Here is a 21,942-nt window from a genome sequence, read left to right as displayed (position 1 = left end):
GATGTTTGTGACTATGTGTGAGGGGCTCTTTGTCGGGGGGGGGGGGGGGTGAAAATGGTGGAAAACCTGTACAGACTGTATAGTTGATTGCTGGGAAGCATGTTTTCCGGGGTGTTTATTTTCTGTAACCTGCTTTGATACATGTTTGTAATAAAATACATTAAAAACAAACAAACAGGAGTCACCAGTAGGTTATGAGATACCCTGATAAGACCTCAAGAGTTACACAGTCAATTGGGCCGCTGCCTTGCCTCTCCCACAGTACCAGAATCTGGTCTCCCGACACTGTCCAGTTCAAAGACTGCAAGAGTGAGCTCTCCTCCACCTTCAGCTCGGCAGCATGCCAACCAAAATCCGCCCCTTCCAGCAGGCTCCTCCTCCCCTTCATCAAATTGGTAGCAGGCTTGTACTCCCTTGCCCCAGTCCTGGCTGCAGTCAGAAAAAGGCAGTCACCATACAAAACACCAGGTCTGGAAACAGTGTTACAGCCAAAACGGCGCACACCGAGCCATGCTACAGGCTTCAATACACTACAACCCACGACAATGTAGCTGTACAAATGGATAACTGCCGCATCACAGTGACATGAGGAAACCAATTACAGAAGAAACAAATACATAGTGAACAGGGCCCTCAGATTCGTTGTCCCCTCGCACTCGGCACGATGTTGGTCAGTGTGCCCTCGCCCTCAGTATGGCTTTGCGCTCGGTGTGCGCTCATGCTCGGTATGGCTTTGTGCTCAGTGTGCCCTCACGCTCGGTGTGCACTTGCCTTCGCATTGGTGTGCAGACGCATTGGTGTCCCCTCGCACTCGCACTCCTCCCTCCTGCATTTCTCCTGCTGCTTTCCCCCCAATCCTTCTCCCCTGAAGGTACTGACTCTCGGGTTCAGTTTCACTCTCACCTATTGCTCTCCCCAATATGTCACCCAGGTGCCTAAATTTTTCCACCTGAAGTTAACAAATTGTTTTGCTAAGGAGGGGCGTCACAATCAAATCCAGTGACTGCCGATATGTACTTTGTGTCAGGGTGAGGTGACTGCGCTCCCCACCCCAGTTTTCATCCCAGTCCCATGAGTTTGGTGACTGGTCTCCGGATGAGTAATGGCGTTCGTAGCTCCCAGGCTGCCCCGCGCTGGGGAAACCGCTTTATCCGCTGCGCGGGCGGGCGGCTCGGGAGTGCGCATGTCCAAGGGAGGGGGCAGCTGCTCACATGCGGGAAAGAGCCCTCCCCTGGATTGGATTGGATTTGTTTATTGTCACGTGTACCGAGGTACAGTGAAAAGTATTTTTCTGCGAGCAGCTCAACAGATCATTAAGTACATGAGAAGAAAAGGGAATAAAATAAAATACATAATAGGGCAACACAACATTTACAATGTAACTACAAAAGCACTGGCATCGGATGAAGCATACAGGGTGTAGTGTTAATGAAATCAGCCCATAAGAGGGTCATTTAGGAGTCTGGTGACAGTGGGGAAGAAGCTGTTTTTGAGTCTGTTCATGCGTGTTCTCAGACTTCTGTATCTCCTGCCCGATGGAAGAAGTTGGAAGAGTGAGTAAGCCGGGTGGGAGGGATTTTTGATTATACTGCCCGCTTTCCCCAGGCAGCAGGAGGTGTAGATGGAGTCAATGGATGGGAGGCAGGTTTGTGTGATGGACTGGGCGGTGTTCACGACTCTCTGAAGTTTCTTGCGGCCCTGGGCCGAGCAGTTGCCATACCAGGCTGTGATGCAGCCTGATAGGATGCTTTCTATGGTGCATCTGTAAAAGTTGACCTTCCTGCTGAGATGTTGACCAATGAAAAAAGTTTGAGGACTGGTGGGACTCTGGTTCTGCAGCCAATCAGAGCGTGGGCTTTGTGTGAGTGATGATTTAGCTTCACACAAACTGAAACTTCCCCCTGTCCCCAACATCTGTGAGTAAAACACTTTCTTTTCCATCCCTTTCCATTTCTTTTCTCATTCTGACCTCAACTGAAGGGAATGGAAGTAAATCCAGGGAGGGTGCAGACTCTGGAAAGGTTGGCTCATGTCTCTCTCTCTCTCTTAAAGACATTGACATCCTTTGCTCCCTCAGCTTGACACATGAAAAAATGAAATGAAAATCGCTTGTCACAAGTAGGCTTCAACTGAAGTTACTGTGAAAAGCCCCTAGTCGCCACATTCCAGCACCTGTTCGGGGAGGCTGGTACAGGAATTGAACCATGCTGCTGGCCTGCCTTAGTCTGCTTTCAAAGCCAGCGATTTAACCCTGTGCTAAACCAGCCCCACATTTATTTGTCTGGCTAAAAGGATCGTCTCTTTCCTAATGTTCACAGATAAGGGGCTGGATTCCCGTGGAGATAGCTGACAATTAAGGGGACAGTAAGTTAATACGGGCTAGATATGTCCAGTGTTGTTATCTGGTACAGATTAGATGTATTATTTTTGGTTCTGTAATAAAGTATATTAACTAATATTTCTAATCTTGTAATATAATACTACAGCTACGTTATATATTTCCAGACATAGAGTCATGACGGCACAGAACAAATCAATTTAATAGCTTGTCCATTCTGACTCTCTGTAGAGCTAAACAATCAGTCCCATTTCTCCTCGCTATCCCTGTTCCCCTGAAAGTTTATTTCCTTCATGTACCCATTCAATTTCATTGTGAAATTCTTAATCATCTCTGCTACCACCAACTTCAGAGGCAGGCGGTTCGAGGGCTCTTCCTCCAAAATAAAGTTATTCCTTGAAGCAACCCCATGCTGTCTTTAACCCCCCCCCCCCAAACATCCCTAAATGTCTAATCAAATAATACAGTTCTATATATTACCCAAACGTTTAGTCCAGTAATATAGACATATCATAGAATCACAGAATTTACAGTGCAGAAGGAGGCCATTCAGCCCATCAAGTCTGCACCAGCCGTTGGAAAGAGCACCCTACCCAAGCCCACACCTCCACCCTCCCTGTAATCCAGTAACCCCACCCAACCTTTTTGAACACTAACGGCAATTTAGCATGGCCAATCCACCTAACCTGCACTTCTTTAGACTGCAGGAGGAAACCGGAGCACCTGGAGGAAACCCACGCAGACACGGGAAGAATGTGCAGACCCCGCACAGACAGTGACCCAAGCCAGGAATTGAACCTGGGACCCTGGAGCTGTGAAGTAACTGTGCTAACCACTATGCTACTGTAGCTGCAGAAAGACTTTCAGGTCCCTGTTTTCAGGACAGGAGGCAGTGAACATGGATTTGCCTTTCAACCTGAATCAGCATCCTTCAGGAGAATTGGGAGGGTGAGTATTAGATACAGCAGAGTGAGAATGGAGGGAGAGTGTGTGGGGTGGAGATTTGCAGTTTTTGAGGAATGAAAGAGGACTGAATGTTCCAGGGAAACTAGAATTGTCTGTTCTTAATTTCTATCCTATGCTGACAGTGATGACTTTTGTAAACTCATTTTACAGAACATCAAAAATCTCAAGCCAAATCTCACTTCAAGATCTGACAGTCACTTGATTCATCAGGACATGATTATCATCGGCCTTTCAATCTAGAACGAAAAATAATTTTACTGTTCTGTCTTCTTCAAAAGGCTTTAAACATCAATCTGACCAGAAAAAAATACCAAGACCCAGGCATCTGATTGAGAGTCTTCCAGTTCACTGACTGTGGAAAGAGCTTTAACCAGTTACACAGCCTGAAAAAACATTGCACAGCGGGGAGAGACCGTACTCACGTTCAGTGGATAACTCAGCTGATCATCGAACCTGGAGAGCCACCATGAAGAAACCGTGGAAATGTTGGGACTGTGGGAAAGGATTCTGCTCCCCATTGGTGCTGGAAACACATCGACATGTTCACACTGGGGAGAGACCGTTCACCTGCTCTGTGTGTGGGAAGGGATTCAGTCATTCATCCCAACTGCTGACAGACCAGCGAGTTCACTCCGAGGAGAGGCCGTTCACCTGCAGTGTGTGGGGGAAGGGATTCTCTCAATTAACCAACCTGCTGACACACCAGAGAGTTCACTCCGAGAAGAGGCCGTTCACCTGCTCTGTGTGCGGGAGGGGATTCACTCAGTCATCCATCCTGCTGAGACATCAGCGAGTTCATACAGGTGAGAAGCCATTGACCTGCCCTCTGTATGGTAAGGGGCTCAGTGATTCATCCCAACTGCAGAGACATTGGCGAATTCACACTGAGGAGAGGCCATTCACCTGCTCTGTGTGGGAAGGGATTCACTGAGTTATCCCACCTGCAGACAGACCCTTTAAATGCTCTGACTGTGCGAACGGCTTCAAAAGCTTTTGGGAACTGATGGCCCAACAGCACAGTCACATTGAGGCGAGACCATTTAGCTACTCTCTGCACACAGAGGTTTAGAACATCATTTACACTGTGGGTACATCAGCGAGTTCACACCAGAGAGAGGCCATTCACCTGCTCTCAGTGTGGAAAGGGATTCACTCAGTTATCCAGCCTGCTGAGACACCAGCGAGTTCACACTGGGGAGAAGCCCTTCACCTGCTCTGTGTGGGAAGGGATTGACTCAGTTTCCAGCCTGAAGAAACATCAGCGAATTCACAAGGCATTGAAGGAGTTGGACTCTGCTACAATTTCTGCTGTTAATCACATCCAGGACTGAACCATGTTAATTCTGACACTTGGTGAAGTGGGAGGGTCGGAGGGTTTCTTTCTGCTGGACTGGCCGGTCTCACGACTTTGCTTCCAGTGGGCTGATGCTCTTAGAGCCTGGGAGAGCACATTTCCACTGAAATGGTCCACAAAGGCTGAGGAAGGACATTTATTTTATCCTCGACAGTAAATAGCATTCCCCCCCCACTACAGACAGATATAACATAAATACAGAAAGAACTGAAAAATGTAGCAGATCTGGCAGCTGTGGAAAGAGGAGAGGGCGTGATCTCACGGAAAAGTTTCAAAGTGTTATTTGTGGCCAGTTTGTTGTGAGTTTCTCCCTGACTCTGTCGGCGAGTTCTCCACCGCTATTTAACCACATTTAGTCACTTTTTTGGTTCTGGGGGAATTTCTCCCCAGTCAAGCCCACACTGAGAATTATCCTCATCACTGGGGAGCTGAACTCGCCGGCCAGACCGGCTTCTCACAGCTCGGTTTGGAAAGGGTGCCCCAATCTCTATAAGTCAGCTTGAGGCTCCCCCACCCACGAGCAATCTCACTCCCCACACACATGACGTTATCCCACAACTCCCCATGGGCTATGGGGTCACTGATGACCCCCCTTTCTCAGGGCTTCCAATGTCTGTGTGGACCAGTACTGAACGGCGCGTGGCTGGGGTTTCCCTGGTGACGCCGATAGATGCTGGGAGCCGATAGATCCTGGGTTTTAAACCCAGTTAAGTGTGCGAGGCTCGATCCCGCACATTGTGGGCGCGATCCTGATTGCGACGCCTTGCGAGACCCGGTTAGATCTCATGGGAGATCTCTCCCAACATCTACCGGCCACACGGCGCCTCCTGTTCGGGCGCAACACAGCAGGTAGACCATACCCAGAGTTAACGTTTCACGTCCAATGTAACTCTACTTCAGAACAAAAGAGAGGGAGAAATGTGATGGGTTTAATGCTGGTGAGAAAGGGGGAGGGTCAGGTAGAACAAAAGGGAAAGTCAGGGATTGGTTAGAGGGTGGGCGAGATTAAAAGGCAAAAATGTCCTGGAACAAAAGGCAAAGGGAGAGGTAATGGTTGTAGTAAAGAATCAAAGCATTGGGGTGTGGTAGTATGTATTGGGGGTCATGTGGGACTGGAAGCCCTAATGTCATTGGCTGACAGATCCCGGGTCCTGGTTGGCCGTTGACCTCATACTCCGCCCTGAAGGCGAAGTATAAGAAGCCGGTGCCTTCCCCCGCATGCCAGTTTACTATCGGGCTGCTGGGGAACAGACACGCTTAATAAAGCCTCATCGACTTCACTCTGTTTGTCTCACGGAGTCTTTGTGCGCCACATGGGGCAGAGTAAGTGTCAATGGCAGAATAAAGGACAGCTCTGTCTGCAAGCAAAAAACATGAAAACATGATGCAGACTGGCACTCGGCAAAAAACAAATCAAAATGGAGGAGAGAGTTCAGGGTTTGAAGTTGTTGAACTCAATGTTGAGTCCAGAAGGCTGTAAAGTGCCTCATGGGAAGATGAGGGGCTGTTCGTCCAGCTTGTGTTGGGCTTCTCCGGAACATTGCAGCAGGCTGAGGACAGAAATGTGAGCCTGAGAGCAAGGTGGTGAATTCTAATGGCAGCAAGCGGCAGGTCAGGGTCATGCTTGTGGACTGAGCGGAGATGTTCCACAAAGAGGGCAGGGAACAGGCTCCAGATGAATTAAAGAGAAACAATTTGGGTCCAGAACATTGTGAACATCTTTTTACTCTGGTTGTCTTTGATCCTCAGCCATTTTCTGTTTTTTTTAATCGTGTTCTGTTTCATCACTAAACATTTATTCGTAAAAATATTAGATTTTTCTGTACTTTTCATTAGATTGATGCACTTTAGGGAAAGTGGGTGAGAGGGGTTGACAGGCTCGTTCCAGAAAGTGAGTCCCTCTGTGGTAATTGGCAAAGGAGCCAGAAGGGTAGATGAAACTTTGTTTTATTTTTTGTCTGCGAGTTGTTCTGATCTGCCTGAAAGTATTTTCAATAATATCTTTCCAAAGGAGAAATATTTGAAAGGGAAGAATTTGCAAGTCTGTGGGTAAAGAGCAGAGCAATTGGATGAATCAAATAATTCTTTCAAAGATAATAGTAGTACAAATGGACTCCTCCTGCAGCCTGGGAATCTGAGCCTCTTACTTTTGTGGGGGTTAAAAGGGACAAATTTCAAGGGCAACATGGTGGCGCAGTGGTTAGCATTGCTGCCTCATAGCGCCAAGGTCCCAGGTTTGATCCCGGCTCTGGGTCACTATCTGTGTGGAATTTGTACATTCTCCCTGTGTTTGCATGGGTTTTGCCCCCACAACCCAAATCTGTGTAGGTGGATTGGCCACGCTAAATTGTCCCTTAATTGGAAAAACAAAATTAATTGGGTACTCTAAATTTATTTTTCAAAAAAGGGACATATTTCATTGCAGCCTCTTCCCTGTATACGTATTTAAAGATAGGTTTCTCCAAGTGACCCATATAACAATTGGTTGGAGACTAATTCCCAGTCACACCTCTAACAACTTCCTGTTTCTCTAATAGTGCGATCCCCATGGCAGTTTCCCAACTGGGACACAGGCCCCGTTCTTCTCAGCTAAATTCAGCCCTCAGCTCCGTCGCCTCGCTGTCATTGACATGAGCAATAGAGACAGAAAGGTGCCCGAGGCTCAAATGGGAAGTCGAAACTTGTGGCTCTAAACCAACACTTCAACATTTGCCAGTCAAATCCATGTTATTTATACTGGGGGTTTTATTATTAGATTTAGGCACTGGAGGCAAAGGGTGGGGGTTTTAAAGGGTAACTTTTCCTTTCTAACTTTGTATTGACGACAGTGTCAGCTGTGGCTCAGTGGGCAGCTCTTTCACCTCTGAGTCAGAAGGTTGTGGGTTCAAATCCCAGTCCAGGCACCCGAGGACAAAAATCACATCCAACATTCCTCGTCCCAGCACTGAGGGAGTGCTGCACTGTCAGAACAGCCTTGTTTCAAATAAGGTGTTAAACTGAGGCCCTGTCTGCCCCTCTCGGGTGGGTGTAAAAGTTCCCACAGCCACTCTTTTGAAGAAGAGCAGGGGAATTATCCCCGGTGGCCTGGTCAATATTTATCCCTCAATCACTAAAAACAGATCATCTGCTCATTATCACATTGCTGTTTGAGGGATCTTGCTGTGTGTAAACTGGTTGATGCGTGTCCTACATTGCAACAGTGACTACACTTCAAAAGTACTTCATTGAATGTAAAGCACTTTGGGATGTCCTGTGGGTGTGAAAGACGCTATAGAAATGTAAGTTTTTAAATTGAAGATTTCTGTTATCTGATCTTGTTATCTGGAACTTAATTAATTTCAGCCACTCTGAACTTAGCATTTCATAAATTCACTTTGGTTCGGATAAGGCTTTCATCAATTGAGGCAAAGACAGAACTCACTGGTAAGAAAATTTACAAAATAAATTTATTAAATGAAAAATGTTTACTGAACAACTTTCAGACATTGACTTTTACAACTTCATGTGGGTGATCAGTCTGTAGAAGCGTAACCCTCTCTGGCTCCTTCTTTGACAGTAATTCTTGCGAAATTCAGCCTCGGGGCTCTTCAGTACTTGGCCAGCAAGGAAGACCTTTGGAACCTCTACTTTTATCCCCAAAGTGACCATTACCTCACGTCAGAGTTGGGCCTGTTGTAATATGACAATTGGTCTATTTGGTCACTGGATTAATTTAATTGGATCCCCACCTTCTCTCATTATCTTAGACCGAAATACAATAGAACTGTTTCATACTATCCCTTTATCTGATTCTATACAATCCCTTATTCATACCGTTTCAAATGTTGAGGCTAATCAGAGCTTGAAGGTCTCTCTTGTCAGTACATTTATCCTCATTGCACTTTCTTTATATACACAGCAATTAAGTGTTTACATTTTGACAGCAAATAAAACTCAGTCTTTCACTCAAACTACTGATTAATTAACTGTAACTCAATTAAGACTCAATACTTATTCAATCATCTGTTACTGACAGGTCGCTAATTAATACAGAAATCTTTAATTAATACATTTATTAAATACAAGATACACTCGTTCAAAGAGATAGTTAATGGAACATTGAGCCTTATTTCTTTTTATTATTTATTCATGGGAACGTGGACGTCGCTGGTGAGGCCACCATTTATTGCCCATTTCTAAATGCCCTTGAACTGAGTGGTTTGCTTAGCCATCTCAGAGAACATTTACAAGTCAAGCACAACATTGCTGTGGATCTGGAGTCACATGTAGGCCAGGCCACACAAGGACAGCAGATTTCCTTCCTTACAGGTCATTAGTAAAACAGATGGGTTTTTACAACAATCGACAATGTTTCCATGGTCATCATTCGACTTTTAATTCAAGACTTGTATTAAATCTCAATTTCACCATCTGCTGCAGCCGGATTTGAACCCAGAGCATTAATCTGGATCTCTGGATTACTAGCCCAGTGACAATGCCACTACGCCACTGCCTCATCCACATACCCTTGGCAGAATATTATGTCCAGTACCTTCTCAAACTTCTAAAATACTTTATTTATTCAAACAAATTCTGCTAACTCTGCAGTTTCTAGAAACATTTTGGTTGATAGTGTTAATTTTAAAAATAAAGATCTATTCTTTACAATATAATATCCGAATACACCAATTCACTACTGATAATTATTGTTCACAAATGAATGATCATTGGTTTAATGACTGACTATTTTGGTATGAAATCAATACAGAGTTAATCTAGAAAAGATACAAAATGTGAAATGGCTGCAAGGAGCCACATTTTAGAAGTTAAAAGAGCTTCCTTGACCTTGTTCCTTGTGACACTGAATACACTATGAAAATAACAATTTTAAAACTATATTTGATTACACATGTGTTATTAGTTTCCGACATTACAGCAGTAAATGTTTCAAAAGTACTCCATTGTCTCTCAAAGACTTTAGAAGGTCCAGAGGTCATGAGAGGTGCTCTTGAAATGCACCGGTTCTAATTGTCAGCAAACTAGTATATATTACACTCGGTGTCCTCACCAAAATCATTGATAAAGATTGAATCTTAATTTTTGTAATAACCTTGTTTTTGACACCATTTCGATCACTCTGTGAAACTCCAGACACATTATATCCAATTATTTGTTGTAAAACACAGCGAGGTGTGATTTGGAATGCACTGTCGACAAACGGTGCTGGAAGCTGATTGAACTGGATCTTCAAAAAATAAATTTAATGCATTCATGAAAAGAAACAAAGTAGTCGAACAATGGGATTAAATGGGTAGCTTTACAAAGAGCTGGCATGGGAAACATGGGCCAAGTGAATTCCTTCTCTGCTCTGGGAGCCTTGTGTACATGTGGTGTGGTAATGACCCGGAACCTACTTCCTATGAGGGCAGCAAATGGAGAGGTGATAGAAGAATTTCAAAAGGAAATTGGATGGCACTTGAGGGAAATGAATGCTCAGGGATTCGGGATAATGGGGCTGACTGGTTGGTTCTATAGAGAATTGGCATGGATTCAATGGGCTGAATGGCCACATTCCCCACTCTCCAGATTCTGTGAGCTCAGAAGAGAAATTTCAGCTGCTGTAGTCTCTCCAACTCCCTCAAATTCCTCATCCCTGGTGTCATTCTCTTAATGGTGGCACCCTCTCCGAGAACTTCACATCTTTCCTAACGTGGGGGGCCCACATATAGGGTTCCATTCTAGAGGGATAGAATTGAAAAACAGGGAGGTGATGTTCAATTTGTTAGTACCAGGATTAGACTACACTGGGAGCACTGTCAACATTTGTGATCCCCATTTAGTAAAAGGAAATCGAGGCACTGGAGAAGGTACAACAGAGATTCACAAGAATAATACCAGAACTGAGAGTATTTCACCCTCAGGAAAGGCTGGGGCTGCTTTTCTCTAGAAAAGAGAAGACTGAAGGGTGACCTGATGGAAGTCTTTAAAATAATGAAGGGGTTCAATAATCCAATAGGGATTTGATGAGAAACCTCTTTACCCAGCGAGTGGTGAGAATGTGGAACTCGCCACCACAGTGAGTGGTTGAGGTGAACAGCATGAATACATTGAAGGGGAAGCTAGATACATACATGAGGGAGAAAGGAATAGAAGGAGATGCTGATGGGGGAGATGAAGAGAGGTGGGTGGAGGCTCATGTGGAGCATTGATACTGACAGACCAATCGAATCGTCTGGCCTGGTCTTGCAGACTCAATGGAACAGAGACAAATACATTTATTTCAGATCTACCTGTAGTGGGGGAAAAACATATTCACTATCCAGGATAAAATAAATGTCCTTCATCAGCTTTTGTGGATCATTTCAGTGGAAATGTGCTCTCCCAGGCTCAAAGAGCATCAGCCCACTGGAAGCAAAGTCGTGAGACCGGCCAGAATAAACCCATTGCATAGAACCTTGGTTAAACCCCAGCTGAAGCAGTGTGTGCAGTTTTACTTCCCTTACCTTCGAAAAGATATTATTGCTTCACAGAGGGAGTGCAACGAAGGTTCACCAGACTTGTTCCTGGGATGGTTGAACTGTCCTATGAGGAGAGATTGGGGAAACTGGGCCTGTATTCTCCAAGTTGTGAAGAATGAGAACAAAGAACAAAGAAAGGTACAGCACAGGAACAGGCCCTTCGGCCCTCCAAGCCTGTGCCGACCATGCTGCCCGACCGAACTAAAATCTTTTACACTTTCGGGGTCCGTATCCCTATATTCCCATCCTATTCATGTATTTGTCAAGATGCCCCTCAAACGTCACTATCGTCCCTGCTTCCACCACCTCCTCCGGCAGTGAGTTCCAGGCACCCAATACCCTCTGTGAAAAACTTGCCTCGTACATCTCCTCTAAACCTTGCCCCTCGCATCTTAAACCTTTGCCCCCCTAGTAATTGACCCCTCTACCCTGGGAAAGAGTCTCTGACTATCCACTCTGTCTATGCCCCTGTCTATAATTTTGTAGACCTCTATCAGGTCACCCCTCAACCTCCGTCGTTCCAGTGAGAACAAACCAAGTTTATTCAACCGCTCCTCATAGCTAATGCCCTCCATACCAGGCAACATTCTGGTAAATCTCTTCTGCACCCTCTCTAAAGCCTCCACATCCTTCTGGTAGTGTGGCGACCAGAATTGAACACTATACTCCAAGTGTGGCCTAACTAAGGTTCTGTACAGCTGCAACATGACTTGCCAATTTTCATACTCAATGCCCCGGCCAATGAAGGCAAGCATGCCTTACGCCTTCTTGATTACCTTCTCCATCTGTGTTGCCCCTTTCAGTGACCTGTGGACCTGTACACCTAGATCTCTCTGACTGTCAATACTTGAGGGTTCTACCATTCACTGTATATTCCCTACCTGTATTAGACCTTTGCTTGAGAACAGAAACAATAACAGCAAATCCAACCCCTGTAATCAATTGTGAACTTGTTGGTGTCTCAGTAGGTGCGATGAATCACAAAATCCCTTCCCACATTGAGAGCAGATAAATGGCCTCTCCCCAGTGTGAACTCGCTGGTGTCTCTGCAGGTTGGATGACTCACTGAATCCCTTCCCACACTGAGAGCAGGTGAATGGCTTCTCCCCAGTGTGAACCCGCTGGTGTGACAGCAGGTTGTGTAACTGAGTGAATCCCTTCCCACACTGAGAGCAGGTGAATGGCTTCTCCCCAGTGTGAACTCGCTGGTGTGAGTGCAGGTTGGATGAGTGAGTGAATCCCTTCCCACACTGAGAGCAGATGAATGGCCTCTCCCCAGTATGAATGCGTCGATGAGCTTCCAGCTCTGATGGGGCTCTGAATCCCTGTCCACAGTCCCCACATTTCCACGGTTTCTCCATGTTTTGGGTGTCCTCGTGTCTCTCCAGGTCAGACAATCAGTTGAAGCCTCGTCCACAGAACATGTGTACGGTCTCTCCCCGCTGTGAATGGTGTGATTTTTTTTTCAGGCTGTGTAACTAGTTAAAGCTCCTTCCCCAGTCAGTGCTCTGGAACACTCTCACTCGGGTGTGTGTGTGTCTCGGGGCTTTTCCAGTCACACTGATGTTTAAAATCTTTTGAAGCCAACAGGTCGGGCAAACATTTCTCCTTCCAGATTAAATGGCCAATGAACCGAGTGAATCTGTAAGATCTAGACGTGATGTTTGAGATTTCTGTCCGTAAATCCTATCCTGTAAAAGGAGTTAAGAACAGACATCACAGTCAGTACAGGATAGAAATTCAGAACAGACAATTCTAGTTCCTGGAGAACATTCTTTCCTCTCTCATTCCCCAAAGCTGTAAATCTCTGTCCCATACCCTCTCCCTCCATTCTCACTGCTGTATCTAATATTCACCCTCCCAATTCTCCTGAAGGTGCTGATTCAGGCTGATTGACAGATCCATGCTCACTGCTTCCTGTCCTGGACACAAAGATCATAACAATTAGGAGCTGCAGTCAGCCATTCGGCCCAACAAGCCTGCTCAACCATTCAATGAGATCATTGGCCAATCTACCTCAGCACCATTTTCCAACACTACCCCCCCTTGACATTGTCAATATCTAGAAAACTGACAATCTCTGTCTTGAAAATTCATTGATGACTGAGGCTCCAGAGTCCTCTGGGGTAGAGAATTCCAAAGCTTCACCAGATTGTCTTTAAATTCATTGCTGGGGGGCACAGTGGTTAGCACTGCTGCCTCTCAGCACTGAGGTCCCAGGTTCGATCCCGGCCCCGGGTCACTGTCCATGTGGAGTTTGCACATTCTCCCCGTGTCTGCGTGGGTCTCACCTCCACAACCCAAGAAAATGTGCAGGGTAGGTGGATTGGCCATGCTAAATTGCCCCTTAATTGGAAAAAAAAAAGAATTTGGTGGTCCAAATTTTTTTTAAAAACAATTAATTCACTGACAGGGGATTTGGGGGTCGCAGGTTAGGCCAGCATTTATTGTCCATCCCTAGTTGTCCTTCAGAAGGTGGTGGTGAGCTGCCTTCTTGAACTTCTGCAGTCTCTGAGGTGTAGGTACACCCACTGTGCTGGTAGGGAGGAGTTCCAGGATGTTGCCCCAGCAACAATGAAGGAAGGGCGATATATTTCCAAGTCGGTCTGGTGAGTGACTTGGAGGTGACCCTCCAGGGGGTGAGGTTCCAGGTATCTGCTGCTCTTGTACTTCTAGGTGGTAGTGGTCGTGGGTTTGGAAGGTGCTGTCTATGGAACCTTGGTGAGTTACTGCAGTGCATAGATGGTACACACGACTGCCACTGTTCGTTGGCGGTGGAGGGAGTGAATGTTTGTGGAAGGGGGAGCAATCAAAATGGCTGCTTTGTCCTGGATGGTGTCGAGCTTCTTGAGTGTTGTTGGAGCTGCACTCATCCAGGCAAGTGGAGAGTATTCCATTGCACTCCTGACTTGTGCCCTGTAGATGGTGGACAGGCATTGGGGGTTCAGGAACTGAGTTACTTACCGTAGGATTCCCAGCCTTTGACCTGCCCTGGTAGCCACAATATTAATGTGGCCAGTCCACTTCAGATTCTGATCAATGGTAACCCCCAGGATGTTGTTTGTGGGGGATTCAGCGAGGGTAATGCCACTGCATGTCAAGGGGCGGTGGTTAGATCCTCTCTTGTAGGAGATGGTCATTGCCTGGCACTTGTGTTACATCCTTGAGTGAAGAAATCCCTCCTCATCTCAGCTTTCTCTCCATTTTCCTGCTGGTTCCCCATGACCCTCGGCTCCCTCATCAATCAGAAATCTGTCTGTGGGGGACCACGTGAAGTGGCGGTGCTCACCAATGGTTTAAGGGCATCAAATTCTGAGCTTCAGAGAGGCACTAGACTGGGCTGCCCTCTGTCTCCCTTGCTGTTTGCGTTGGCCACTGAGCCATTGCCAGAGGCTATTAGATTGGATCCTCTGATATTGGGACTTGGGGGGGGGGGGGGGGGGGGGGGGGTGAGGCAGCACACGATCATGCTGTGTGCAGATGACGGGCTGCAGTTTGTGTTGAACCCCAGTGTTTCAGTCCCAGCCATTATTGGAGTCGTGGATAGATTTAGCGGCTTCTCTGGTTACGAGATCAGTTTTACTGAGTCTGAGGCCATGCCAGTGGGGAGGGGTTGAGGGCTAAGCCTCCAATCTTGCTAACTTCCCCTTCAGATGTCCCACACCCCGCCCCCCACACCATGCCATTTAAAACCTGGGAATGTCAATGGCCCCTCTTTTAGACAGCTATATGGGGACAACTGAAATGAAAATCGCTTATTGTAACAAGCAGGCTGCCCACTATGCTACCGTGGGCAGCATGGTAGCATAGTGGTTAGCACAGTTGCTTAACAGCTCCAGGGTCCCAGGTTTGATTCCCGGATTCAGTGTGTGTGTGGGTTTCCTCCAGGTGCTCCAGTTTCCCCTCACAGTTCAAAGATGTGCGGTTTAGGTAGATTGGCCATGCTAAATTGCCCTTAGTGTCCAAAAAAGATTAAGTGGGATTACTGAGTTGCAGGGATAGGGTGGAGGTGTGGGCTTGGGTAGGGTGCTTTTTCCAAGGGCCGGTGCAGACTCGATAGGCCGAATGGCCTCCTTCAGCACTATAAATTGTATGATTCGATGAAATGAAGTTACTGTGATAAGCCCCTAGCCGCCACATTCTGACGCCTGTTCGGGGAGGCTGTTACGGGAATTGAACAGTGCTGCTGGCCTCCTTGGTCTGCTTTAAAAGCCAGCTATTTAGCCCTGTGTTAAACCAGCCCCATAGCTTTCCACAGCTGATGGTGGCTATTAGGTGGGACCTTGCCCAATGGTCGGCTCTTCCGATTTCATGGTGAGGGAGGATCGCCTTCATTAAAGTGAATTTGTTGCCCAGACTGTTGTACTCTCTGCAGATACTGCCTATACTGTTGTCGACCAGAGTCATGAAGGAAATTACTAAAATTAGGCAGGACCTACTCAGTTAATGATAGGAACAAAAAGAAACCTTGCCACAAGTTTGTTGAGTTCCAATCACCAGGAGCTAAGGGAGGGTATGGTCGCCCAAAAATCAGGCTTCATCAATTGGCCTCTCGTCTTAGGTTCATAAGGGATTGGATTAGGATGGAGCCCACATTCATCAGGCTCAATACAGAAGCAGACCAGTCAGTTCTCCCTCGATTCAAAACTGGCATAGGCTGATTATGGAAAGCATCTCCATGCAATTTTTAATGTCTGTAATTCATTCTGAGTCTGATGCATTGGGTAAAGTATGGGACTCCTATCTCAAATCATAGGCTCCAATTTGACTGACTTGCTCCTCCTGGGCTTTCCATGAGTGAATTCAATTTAACTTAGGCCAGGAGTAGGGTACAGTGGTTGGTACTGCTACCTCACAGCACCAGGGACCCAGGTTCAATTCCAGCCTTGGGTGGGTGTCTGTGTGGAGTTTGCACATTCTCCTCATGTTTCCTCCGGGTGCGCCGGTTTCCTCCCATTGTCCAAAGATGTCCAGAAAAATGGATTGGTTACACTAAATTGCCCCACAGTGATCAAGATGTGTAGGTTACGTGGGTTGACCATGATCAATGCACCAGGTTATGAGGATAGGATGGGGCGTGGGCTTCAGTGAAATGCTCTTTCTGAGGCTCAGTGCAGATGTGAAGGGGTGAATGGCCTTCTGCACTACAGGAGGTCTATGTCATCTATGTTGTGTTATTCATTTTAATTTGATTATGCTGTTAGTCTGTTTGTAATATTTTTGCGTTTACAAACTGAATTGTTATCCTCCGTTTTTATATAATCTTACTCTCTTTCCCCACTCACTATTTTAACCTGTTAACTGGTTGTTCAATTAAACTGGCATTTAAGAACATAAGAACTAGAAGCAGGAGTAGGCCATCTGGCCCTCGAGCCTGCTCCACCATTCAATGAGATCATGGCTGATCTTCTGTGGACTCAGCTCCACTTTCCGGCCCGAACACCATAACCCTTAATCCCTTTATTCTTCAAAAAACGATCTATCTTTATCTTAAAAACATTTAATGAAGGACCCTCTACTGCTTCACTGGGCAAGGAATTCCATAGATTCACAACCCTTTGGGTGAAGAAGTTCCCTCTAAACTCAGTCCTAAATCTACTTCCCCTTATTTTGAGGCTATGCCCCCCTAGTTCTGCTTTCACCCGCCAGTGGAAACAACCTGTCCGCATCTATCCTATCTATTCCCTTCATAATTTTATATGTTTCTATAAGATCCCCCCTCGTCCTTCTAAATTCCAATGAGTACAGTCCCAGTCTACTCAATCTATCCTCATAATCCAACCCCTTCAGCTCTGGGATTAACCTAGTGAATCTCCTCTGCACACCCTCCAGTGCCAGTACGTCCTTTCTCAAGTAAGGAGACCAAAACTGAACACAATACCCCAGGTGTGGCCTCACTAACACCTTATACAATTGCAGCATAACCTCACTTGTCTTAAACTCCATCCCTCTAGCAATGAAGGACAAAATTCCATTTGCCTTCTTAATCACCTGTTGCACCTGTAAACCAACGTTTTGCGACTCATGCACTAGCACACCCAGGTCTCTCTGCACAGCAGCATGTTTTAATATTTTATCATTTAAATAATAATCCCTTTTGCTGTTATTCCTACCAAAATGGATAACCTCACATTTGTCAACATTGTATTCCATCTGCCAGACCCTAGCCCATTCACCTAGCCTATCCAAATCCCTCTGCAGACTTCCAGTATCCTCTGCACTTTTTGCTTTACCACTTATCTTTGTGTCGTCTGCAAACTTGGACACATTGCCCTTGGTTTCATCTCGAGGTTCTGGTCCCTCAAATGTGTAGCTTGTATTTATGTTGGCACTATATCTTGTTCCACTGTGTGCCCATTTGCCACCATTTTTTGTGTGACTCTGTTGCATTCATTGTTAAAAAAATTATTTTAAAACAATTTATTAAAAATCTGTCCAACTCATCCGTCAATATATTCATTGACTCTCACACCCCACAAGTCCCTGTGGAAGAGAAATCCAGAGACTAATAACCCTCTGAGGGAAGAGATGACTGGTAATATATAACATAGCGACAGTACCATATTACAAGGCTAGAAATAACAATAAATGTACTTTAATGTACTACAGAACCATAAATAACTATATCTAATCTGTACCATATAACACGAGACATGTGCCTGTCCGACATTAATTTACTGTCTTCCTAAATGTCAGCCATCTCCTGGAAAAGCCAGTCCTTTAATTGTGAACAAACAAATGTGTCAAGCTGAGGGAGCAAAGGATGTCAGTGTCTTCACGACAGAGGCCTGGGCCTTTCCAGAGTCTGCACCCTCCCTGGATTCACTTCCTGTCCCTTCATTTGCTGCAAGTCACCAATTGAAGGTCAGAATGAGAAAAGAAATGGAAAGGGGGAGAAAAGAAGGTGCTTTACTCACAGATGTTGGAGACAGGAGGAAGTTTTCAGTCTGGATGAAGCCCCAGGTTTCCTCATTGTCCAGCTTCCGCATTCAGACGAGGGAGCTGATTGGATGGAGGAAGAGAGTCCTTCCGGTCCATCAACTCTTCCCATTGGTCAGCAACCTTCCGGTGCACGCAAAGGAATCCGCGGTGACGCCTCAGGGTTCCAGTGCGCATGCCCGGCGCGCGGACACAGCAGCTCCGCCCCACTCATTCTTCCCCCTCCTCGAGACAAGGTTTCCAGGCAACCGCTGAAAGCTCCGGCCAGAGCTAGAAGCCTCTCGGTAATTTCCCCTCTCCCCCCCGGCACATGACTGCGCATGTGCAAGGGAAAGCTCACCCCTGATATTCCTGCTGAGGTATTGACCATTGGGAAGAGTTAAGACCGGAAGGACTCTTGTCCTCCATCCAGTCAGCGCGACCTTTCTGTGAATGGAGATTGAGCTTCACACAGACCCAAACGTCCTCCTGTCTCTAACATCTGTGAGTAAAACACTTTCTTTTCTCCCCCTTTCCATTTCTTTTCTCATTCTGAAGGGAAAGGAAGCGAATCCAGAGAGGGTGCAGACTCTGGAAAGCTTGGCCCAGGTCTCTCTCTCTCTCTCTAACACATTGACACCCTTTGCTCCGTCAGCTTGACACATTTATTTGTCTGGCTAAAAGAATGGTCTCTTTCATAATGTCCACTAACCCCTGACGCTCTCAGTCCATCGCCAACGGTTCTTTTGCCAGGCAAACAGCAGCAGGAGAGTGGGCACCCCTGCCTCGTCCCCCAGTGCAGCCTGAAATAATCTGAACTCACCCGGTTCGTTCGTATAAATGCCACCAGTGCCTGGTATAACAACCAGACCCATTCCACAAAACCTGCCCAAATCCAAACTGCCCGAGGACCTCCCACAAATAGTCCCACTCCACTCGATCAAAGGCCTTCTCTACATCCATTGCGACCACCAACTCTACCTCTCGTCCCTCTGGAGGTATCATGATCACATTGAGTAGCCTCCTGATGTTGGCCGCCAGATGCCTCCCCTTCACAAACCCCGTCTGGTCCTCCCCTGTCACCCACGGGACCCAATCCTCTATTCTCAAGGCAAAGATCTTAGCCAACATTTAGCAGGGAGATCGGTCTCTTTGCCACACATTGTTCCAGGTCCTTTAAGGAAAAAGGAAGAGGGTTCCAGGAATGACCACAATAAAATACAGGTTTTCCAAATATCCAAAATCCAAAGTCTAATGGAATGTTCCTTCAGCGGGAGGTTTACTGTTGCGGGAGATCCGTCTTTCCAGCAGTGAGACTTCCATGATGGGGGAAGACACGGAGAGTGAGTCAGTCTGGGAGGAATACGTTCCAATGTTTCAGCCATTTGCAGGTTTTTTAATTTATATTTTTATTGATTTTTTTCCATTTTAACAAATATCCAACAAAAGCTCAGGATTGGTGCAGCACAGCAGAAATCTCTCAGCAATACAGAAATACAGGAGAGGACAGGAGGATGACAATACAGATGGATCAGTATAATCATTAAGCTTGGTGCATCCGTGTGTACCAATGGATATCCTGGAGAACAAGGGAGAAGACGAAGCTCGCATCGACCACCAAAATCCAGGATAAGATCACGGTGCCAGGTTCAGGCAGGTGTCAGAACACATCTCCCCCATCTCCAGTCACACCAGAGGCATTAATAACACATCCTTATGTCCCCTTCTCAGGTACAAGACCTATCTATACCTTTGCAGGAACCAGTCAACGTTTCTTTAACCCCAAAATAGCAGAGACATAAATTTCAGAAAAATATCAAGAAGGACACTCGTCCTAAAAGATACAGCACAGAACAATCATCATTCAACACAATTACACAGAAACCAGCAAATATTCATACAATTGGTTCAAATTCTAATGATGCAGCTTCCAAGAGACTAACAATAACAGGATTTTTAAAAAGTACTACCAAAAGCAGAGGATCTCAGGATAACAGGGACCAAGATACAGCCCTGAGCACACGGTCCCCTGATGTACACCCCTCACCACAAGCCTCATTCGAAACCTCACTCAGCCTCTCAGGACACCCCGGCCAAGAAGGAACCTCCCAAGCAAAATGTGGCAACAGGAAAGTGACCACAGTACAAGACCTGGCCCGGCCCTGTACATCCTTGTACACAGGAGTCAGGCAAGCAAGGATAGTCACACTGTGCAGGACACCCAACCTCACTCCTCTCTCACCACATCCGAGGGCAGCGCACACAAGAAGATTCACACCGTCCTCCACCAAGGAGATTCCACCCACAAGGAGAGGAAAATTCGTCAAGGCACCCAACAACTCGGCATCTCGGGAGGGGTGCGATCCTCCATCCCTGCTCACAGCAAAGGAAACCCCCGAGATACAATGTACCAAATCGGGGCCTACATCAGCACGCTATCTCCTCAAGGAAAAGTAACTCCAAAAGAGAGGAACACCAGGATTGGCCAAAGGATGCCAGACAAGAACCTGCACCATATGTGATAAGTAGATTGTCATCAATATTATCATCTGTACGTAAATAGTAATATATGTATAACTGTTGTAGTTCCAGCATCCGACCATCAGGTGGTATGAGTATGCAGACACATGACCCCGACACACCATGTGTTCCAGGAGAAGGTGTTGGTAAGGAGTTTGCAGCAGTCGCATATTCGAGTAGCTCTGTAGTATCTTAGTGTAAGTTAGTGTTAGACCATTATTTCCAATTGTATTAATCTTACACATTTTAGTAATTCGTTAGTGTAGCGTTAGTAATAAATAACTGTGTTTATGAAACAAAGTCTAATGTTCTTTATTCACACGACAATATCAAGATTCAACATCAGCCCAATGAAAGAACATTGCACTGTGCACCGTCACAAAAAGGATACTCAGGGCAAAGCTGCGTAGCCTCATTGGCGTCAAAACACTGCCTCCCCACGGGAGACCCTGCTTCAACAAGGAGGGCATTCAGGAAGTCACTATATAATCCCACTTGGAGCAGGGTGCCTATCTCCCCCCTCAGCCTCACCCTCAGACCCAATGAGGGCTCAAACATCAATGATCCACAACACTCAAACTCTCACTCAAACCCTCCAACCTACAGGTTACTACCTCCCCAGAACCTATCCCGAGAGGATTGATTGATGATTTGATTGATTTGTTTTATTGTTACGTGCACCGAGGTACAGTGACAAGTATTGTTCTGTGTACAGTCCATACAAATCGTTCCATCCATGAAAAACAAAACATAGGACATAGATAAATACACAATGTAAATACATAGACACAGGCATCGGGTGAAGCATTCGGAGCGCAGTACTACTCAGTGGAGAAGGCGTGTGAAGAGATCAGTTTCATCCATAAGAGAGTTATTCAGGAGTCTGGTGACAGCGGGGAAGAAGCTGATTTTTATCTGTTTTTTTATTCCAGGTGTGGCCTCACCAAGGCCCTGAATCATTGCAACAATACATCCCTGCTCCTGTACTCGAAACCTCTCGCAATGAAGCCAACTTACCATTATCCTTCTTTACCGCCTGCTGCACCTGCATGCTTACCTTCAGCGGCTGGTGCACAATGACACCCAGGTCCCACTGCACACTTCCCTCTCCCAATTTACAGCCATTCAGGTAGTAATCTGCCTTCTTGTTTTTGCTTCCAAATTGAATAACCTCACATATATCCAAATTATAGTGCCATTGATTTACCCAACCTGTCCAGATCATGCTGAAGGATCTCTGCATCCTCGTCACAGTTCACCCTCCCACCCATCTTGGTATCATCGGCAAACTTTAAGATGTTACATTTTATTCCCTCAACCACATCATTAGTGTATATTGTGAGTAGCTG

The 21,942-nt window shown here is 46.1% G+C and overlaps 1 long non-coding RNA gene across 1 annotated transcript; it reads right to left on the bottom strand.

Annotated features, from left to right (window-relative positions):
- Nucleotides 1–8,082: 8,082 nt before the first annotated feature.
- Nucleotides 8,083–18,330, bottom strand: LOC140420220 (uncharacterized). Its single transcript, XR_011946231.1, has 2 exons — nt 18,073–18,330; nt 8,083–12,846 (listed from the first exon to the last, which is right to left on the bottom strand). It is a non-coding gene; the product is annotated as an uncharacterized lncRNA (long non-coding RNA).
- Between the last annotated feature and the right edge of the window lie 3,612 nt (nt 18,331–21,942).

Source organism: Scyliorhinus torazame, chromosome 5 (assembly GCF_047496885.1).
Source record: "Scyliorhinus torazame isolate Kashiwa2021f chromosome 5, sScyTor2.1, whole genome shotgun sequence".
Classification (NCBI taxonomy): Eukaryota; Metazoa; Chordata; class Chondrichthyes; order Carcharhiniformes; family Scyliorhinidae; genus Scyliorhinus; species Scyliorhinus torazame.
This window is presented reverse-complemented; position numbering and strand designations above follow the sequence as displayed.